Here is a 6,532-nt window from a genome sequence, read left to right on the forward strand (position 1 = left end):
CTGTCCTCCACATGTCTGGGCACCCCTAAAGGGCAAATGACATCCACTCACTTTTAACAATGCCCCCTCCTGCCCAGCTCAGCACAGGGCTCGGGGGCTGGCCCTTTTCCTTCTATGCCTCCCGGAGCCCTCAGGGCTCCTCTGCACCCTTCCACCCCTGGCATTCCTCTGTTTCTAAAGGCAAGGGCTCCCTAACCATTTGGGTGCTGATTTGGAGGGCAGAGTTATACAAATGCATGTGGAATTCAGACTGCTTTAAATTGAGTTTACTCTAGCATTTCTACCAGCGCACATACACCAGAGTGTGCTGTATTCAAACACGTTACCTGACTGATCCAAAAAACGTGTTTTTTTCTGGTAGGTGGCACTTTGGTTTGAAAACCACACTTGGCACAGATAAAGACTTGCTTCCATTCCAGGGCAAGTCGTGGCAACATGTCTGGGAACTGACCAAAAAAACGCAAGCCGCACCACCTGTAACACTTTGGAAACACATCAAACAAGTTGTCAGCTGTCCCCTGAAAGGGCTCTGAACCTTGTCTGAATTGCTTTGTACTCTCTTATCTTCCCATCTCTCATACTCAGCTGAGCCACAGGCAAAACGATCAAGTTTACTTTTGGAATCTTAAAACCCTCCCATAAAAATGTTCCTCGGTGCCCTCTCTCCCCTCTCACCTGAGCCTGACCCCTTTCATCTCTAGCCACACTTCATTCTAGATTTCTCACTCTTCAAAGTACCCTTACTTTTTTTTTTAATGTATTTTTATTGATTTTACAGAGAGGAAGGGAGAGGGATAGAGAGTTAGAAACATCGATGAGAGAGAAACATCGATCAGCTGCCTCCTGCACACTCCCTACTGGGGATGTGCCCGCAACCAAGGTACATGCCCTTGACCGGAATCGAACCTGGGACCTTTCAGTCCGCAGGCCGACGCTCTATCCACTGAGCCAAACCGGTTAGGGCTCAAGTACCCCTACTTTTCAAAAGTCATCTAATGAGTTAATCAACCAAATAAAGGTGTCACTATAAGGGGATAAGTCCTACCATCTACGTTCCCATCTAAAATATGGGGTGTTTTTTTCCAAATTGAGGTGTAATTTACATGCAATAAAATATACATATCTGAAAGGTAAAGAAGCATTTAACAATTGTAAAATGTGTGTGTTGAGAGTTACATTTTAGAGCAGCGGTTCTCAACCTGTGGGTCGAGATCCCTTTGGGGGTCAAATGACCCTTTCACAGGGGTCGCCTAAGACCATCGGAAAACACATATATAATTAGATATTGTTTTGTGATTAATCACTATGCTTAAATTATGTTCAATTTGTAACAATGAAAATACATTCTGCATGTCAGATATTTATATTACGATTCATAACAGTAGCAAAATTACAGTTATGAAGTAGTAATGAAAATAATTTTATGGTTGGGGGTCACCACAACATGAGGAACTGTATTAAAGGGTTGCAGCATTAGGAAGGTTAAGAGAGTGAATGTAATGGTGGGCTGTGGAGGCAAGGCCATGTGATCCAGTAGAGAACAGAAACTATGTGAGAAGAGTAGTGAGCACCTCTTCTGACCACCCACTGACTGTGAGCCACTTCATGGCCCTCCACTCCTCAGCTGAAAAATAGAGGTTGGATCAAATGACTTCTGAAAGCTCTCTTGGCCTTATTCTGTCACTAAATAGGATATTTAGGCAGCAAGTGGACAAGTGGGGAGGTGTCCTTGAACCCTCTTCAGGAGGGTAGCAGCCTTTGTGGGTGTGTTTCACTCAACCTGTGCTTCTTCTGTTTAGATCAGGGTCGAGCAAACCTTGGCAACCTTGAGGCAAAACAGGATTCCCCTAACTCTTTTTGTTCAGCCCTTGGACTGAGAATGGTTTTACATTTTCATATGATTGAAAAAAATCAAAATAAGAATATTTTATGCCCAGCTGGTGTGGGTCAGTGGTTAAACATCAGCCTATGAACCAGGAGGTTGTGGTTTGATTCCAGGCCAGGGCACAGTCCTGGGTTGCGGGCTCAATCCCCAGTTGTGGGGCATGTAGGGGACAGCCAAACAATGATTTTCTCTCATCGTTGATGTTTTTATCTCTCTCTCCCTCTTCCTTCCTCTCTGAAATCAATAAAAATATATTTTTTTTAAAAAGACTATTTCATGATGCATGAAAACGCCATGAAATTCAAACTTCAGTCCCCATAAATAAAGGTTTATTAAAACACAACCTTGCTCATCCATTTACATATTTACCTGTGGCTGCTTTTACACTATAATGGCAGAGTTGAGTAGTTGTGACAGAGATCATATGGCCTCACAGCCAAAAATGTTTCCCATCTGGCTCTTTAGAGAAAAAAGTTTACAGATGCCTGGTTTAGACCATTTAGGTAATAGACTTTGGGCAGATAGATAGCTCCCTTCCCGTGTTTAAGTGCTAGTGGAGACTTGAGACATGGGCAGTATACACACAAGTAAATCAATATTTGCAGGGGAAGGAGTTTCTACTTTGTAGCAATGGAAAGAAATGCAAAATAAAGTACAATAACAAAGGGCCTTGGAGAGATCCAAGATGGTGGCAGATTAGGTGGAAGCTACACTAACCTCCTCCCAGGACCACACTAGAATTACAGCTAAATTGTAGAAAAACCATCCTGAATAACCAACTGAAGACTGGCTATAGAGAAGCCATATGACCAAGGACTTACAGAAGAAGCCACATGGAGAATGGATCCATCACAGTGTTAGATCATGAATGGAAGAGAAGAGAAATATCCTGAAAGCATTCTAAAAAGTCCATAAATGGGAAAGCGCAGGGGAGAAGAGAGCAGTGAAGCCTAATTCTACCTATGGTGCAAGAGACTCTAAAAACATAGTGCATGTATATTGCCTTTTGGTGTGGATGCTTGAATGACCCAGGTTGACTGAAAGAGACATCAAGGCAGGGTTCGTGCCCTCCACCTTCCTTTTGAGCCCTGTCACTGAGTCTATGACTTTAGGTCCCATAACAGAGTCAAGAGATGCTGTACTTGACTCAGCCACACACATCAAGTAACTGGTCATGAATTCCTAGAGGGTTTTGTACTGAGAATTCATCTACCAGTTAGCCCCAACTTCTGAGGGCATTCTACAATGCTGAAACCAAGACCCAGGAACTAAGGACTACGTTGCCTCAGAAATGTGTTATAGAACCTGAAATAAAACCAAAGGCTACAAGTTGGAAGGGCACTAGAGTTGACATCTGTCACCTGGGCTGAGGACAGTTAGCTTGGGAAGATCCCCATTTAGGTAATTCTATCTCTCTCGCACAAGTTTTCTTCCTTTGGAGCAATGTTACTGCAGATTGTCCAGCTATTAGCCATTTGCAATTTGGGGTGCCTAAAATCTCAGTAATGGAAGAAGTTTCACTTGGGGGTTAAAATTCCAAACAATTTCCAAGTAACTTTTTAAAAACTCAACTAGCCTTAGGCAAGTTGTTGTTTCTTTTAACTGTAAAAAAATAAGGGAAATGGAGCTTCCTTGTAGGAAAATAATGAGGAGGTTCAGGCCCCCTTGTCCTTCCTCAGAAAGCTTAGGTCTACATCCCATGGCCCCATCTTCTTAAATAGACTCTGCTGTTCCTTACATACAGAAAGTTTGCTGGGTCCTCCCACCGGAACTCTAACAGCACTTTAGGCAAGATTTTTTAAGTTTGAGCATCTAGGCTTTATGAAGAGTTCCAGTAAGGAACAAGAAGTCACATACAACTCATCATCTGATTCTCAGGACTCCCCCCACACACATAATCCCATCCCCTCAGAAAAACAAGATAGGCTGGTTTGGGAGCGAGCAGATCTCTGGAATCTCTCCCATAATATCCTCCCTCCCCATTCAGCTCTGCACCTCTGTTTCAACAATTCCACCCGTGCACATAAAGGAGACATAATTGTGTGGTCTGGAGCTCACAAAATCTTTTGCTGAAGACTAGCTGGAGAGAAGCCTTATAACCAAGGACTTACAGAAGAAGCCACATGGAAACTAGATCCATCACAGTGTTGGATCATGAATGGAAGAGAAGATCATCTTATATTTTCAAAGAGTTTTAAAAGAGAAAAAGAAAAACAGTTGTCTTGTTTTTCTGTGTTTTCCCAAATGCACAGGTTTGATTCTGAGTGAGAGATCATGAAAAATTAAAACTCCAGAAATTCTCAATTCAGGGGATTAGAAATGAGTCACCACAATCGATTTGGTACCACAAGCGTATACTGAACACTATCTATGTGCCAAGGGCTACAAATAAAAATCACATTGAAACAAATTAAATTAGATTATAAATATGAAAGTGGCTTTGTCTTTGGAGGAGTCACTGAGAACTGCCTTTGGCATCAGCACACCTGCGTTCCAAGCTGTGCACACAGGAGCTTGGGGTGTCACTCGTCTGAGTGGATTTCCATGCTTCCCCTGGGTAAAGTAGCACACTGAGACTCTCTTTGCAGAGGTAATCGGGGACTTAACCAGGTTGTATGTACATAAATACTAAAAATAGTGAATATTACTATAGGCAGGTGCTTTGCCTGAATTAACTTATTTAATCCTCACAACAATCATAGCAGCATAAGTAGGTCTATTATTTTATTTAATATTTTATTATTTAGAAGCTAATAAAATGTAATATCCTTCAAAAGCCCTCCCTCGTACAATCCCTCATCCATAAGTGATACTTATGCTGTTTGTCAGCTTATCAGCTGTGTCATTTGTTGTGATTTACTTATGATCCTAAATAATGTTCACTTTACCACCAAAAAGGGGGGGGGGGGCTTTTTTGTTCTTGCTAACAGAGCAAGAAGAAAGATCATAAATATACTAGCAAAAAGACTAAGACTAGAGAAAGCAAGAGCACTACTGTACAGCTCATTATGAACTGGTTCACCTCTTCTTTCAAACCATCCGGCAGATGTATTAGTCATAAAAGTGTTCATACCCTTTGACCTAACAGTCTGACTCCCAAGAAATCTATCCCAAGGAAATAAAAAAATTACATAAACTCTGTGTCAAGATAATCCTTCCCATCAGCGTTTTTCTAACAAAATGCAGGAAACAACCTGAAATTTTTAACAATAGGAAATCAATCAGTAGGTTGCAGTTCCTTAACTTAATTAAAATGTATATGCCCAGCCCAGCCGACAAGGCTCAGTGGTTGAGCATTAACCTATGAATCAGATGGTCACGGTTTGATTCCCGGTAGGGCACATGACTGGGTTGCGGGCTCGATCCCCAGTGTGGGGTGTGCAGGAGGCAGACAATCCATGATTCTCTCTCATCATTGATGTTTCTGTCTCTCTCCCTCCCCTTTCCTCTCTGAAATCAATAAAAAAAATTTTTAAAAAGTCGTGCTATAATACAAGACTATATAAAAACTAAGCATGATAGATAAAGTTTGGAAAAGACCATGACTACGCAATTAATACTTAAAAGAAGGGTCAGAAATATATAGTTTGAAAAAATGTCAAATATACTATCATTAGTCCTTTTATAAGAAAAAGTTTTTGCAGACCAAGACACCCCCCCCCCCCACACTGACCCTGCGGCAGGCTGTGGTGAGCCAGGAGTACACAGACACGGAAACAACCCCCACACACACACACACACACTCTCAAAACACATGATGGGAGTGAGCCTCTGGGAACACATTTCCTATAAATAGAACAAATGATGATTAGCAGTACTTTTACCCAAATCTCCACTTCAGGAAACTCAGATTCAATTCAACAAGTTGTATACATTAAATATGTATACCTTTTTGTATGTCAATCTTTCCTCAATGAAGTGCTTAAAAAGAAGAAAAATCAGCCCGGCCAGCCTGGCTCAGTGGTTGAGCATCAGCCTATGAACCTGGAAGTCATAGTTCGATTCCCAGTTAGGGCACATGCCCAGGTTGGAGGCTCGATCCCCAGTGTGGGGCATGCAGGAGGCAGCCAATCAATTATTCTCTCTCATCATTGATGTTTATGTCTCTCTCCCTCTCCCTTCCTCTCTGAAATCAATAAAAACATATTTTTTCAAAAAGAAGAAAAAATCAAATCCATAGTTTTCATAACCCTTAAGGAACTAACAGATGAGTAAGAAGAAAAGAGGAATTGTTCTTGATGAATATAAAAGTTGGAATCACTCTAGTAATCCAGCCATTGTGTCTATAAATATTTTTAGGCTTTGATCCAATTTTAAAGTATTCTCTTTTACTAAAACAAACAAAATAAAACAAAACAGAAAGATCTCTTTACTTTCCTGTTCTTCCATTTAATCCAGAGCATTGCAAGCCCGGCCTATAAATCAAATATAAATAAAGAATGAAGAGCATCAAAATGCTTTTCATCAAAACAATAAGTCATTGTCACAGGCAATGTAGCCAAATGTATTTTGTTCCTACCATTCTTACAGAAATGTGCTGACTAGGGGGAAAAAAAGTCTACAAAATAAATGGGCTGACTAGAGAAAAACAAATCCTACAAAAGAAATGTGCCGGCTTGTGAAAAATAGAAACTCCTACAAAAGAAA

Source organism: Myotis davidii, unplaced genomic scaffold (assembly GCF_000327345.1).
Source record: "Myotis davidii unplaced genomic scaffold, ASM32734v1 scaffold604, whole genome shotgun sequence".
NCBI classification, from domain to species: domain Eukaryota; kingdom Metazoa; phylum Chordata; class Mammalia; order Chiroptera; family Vespertilionidae; genus Myotis; species Myotis davidii.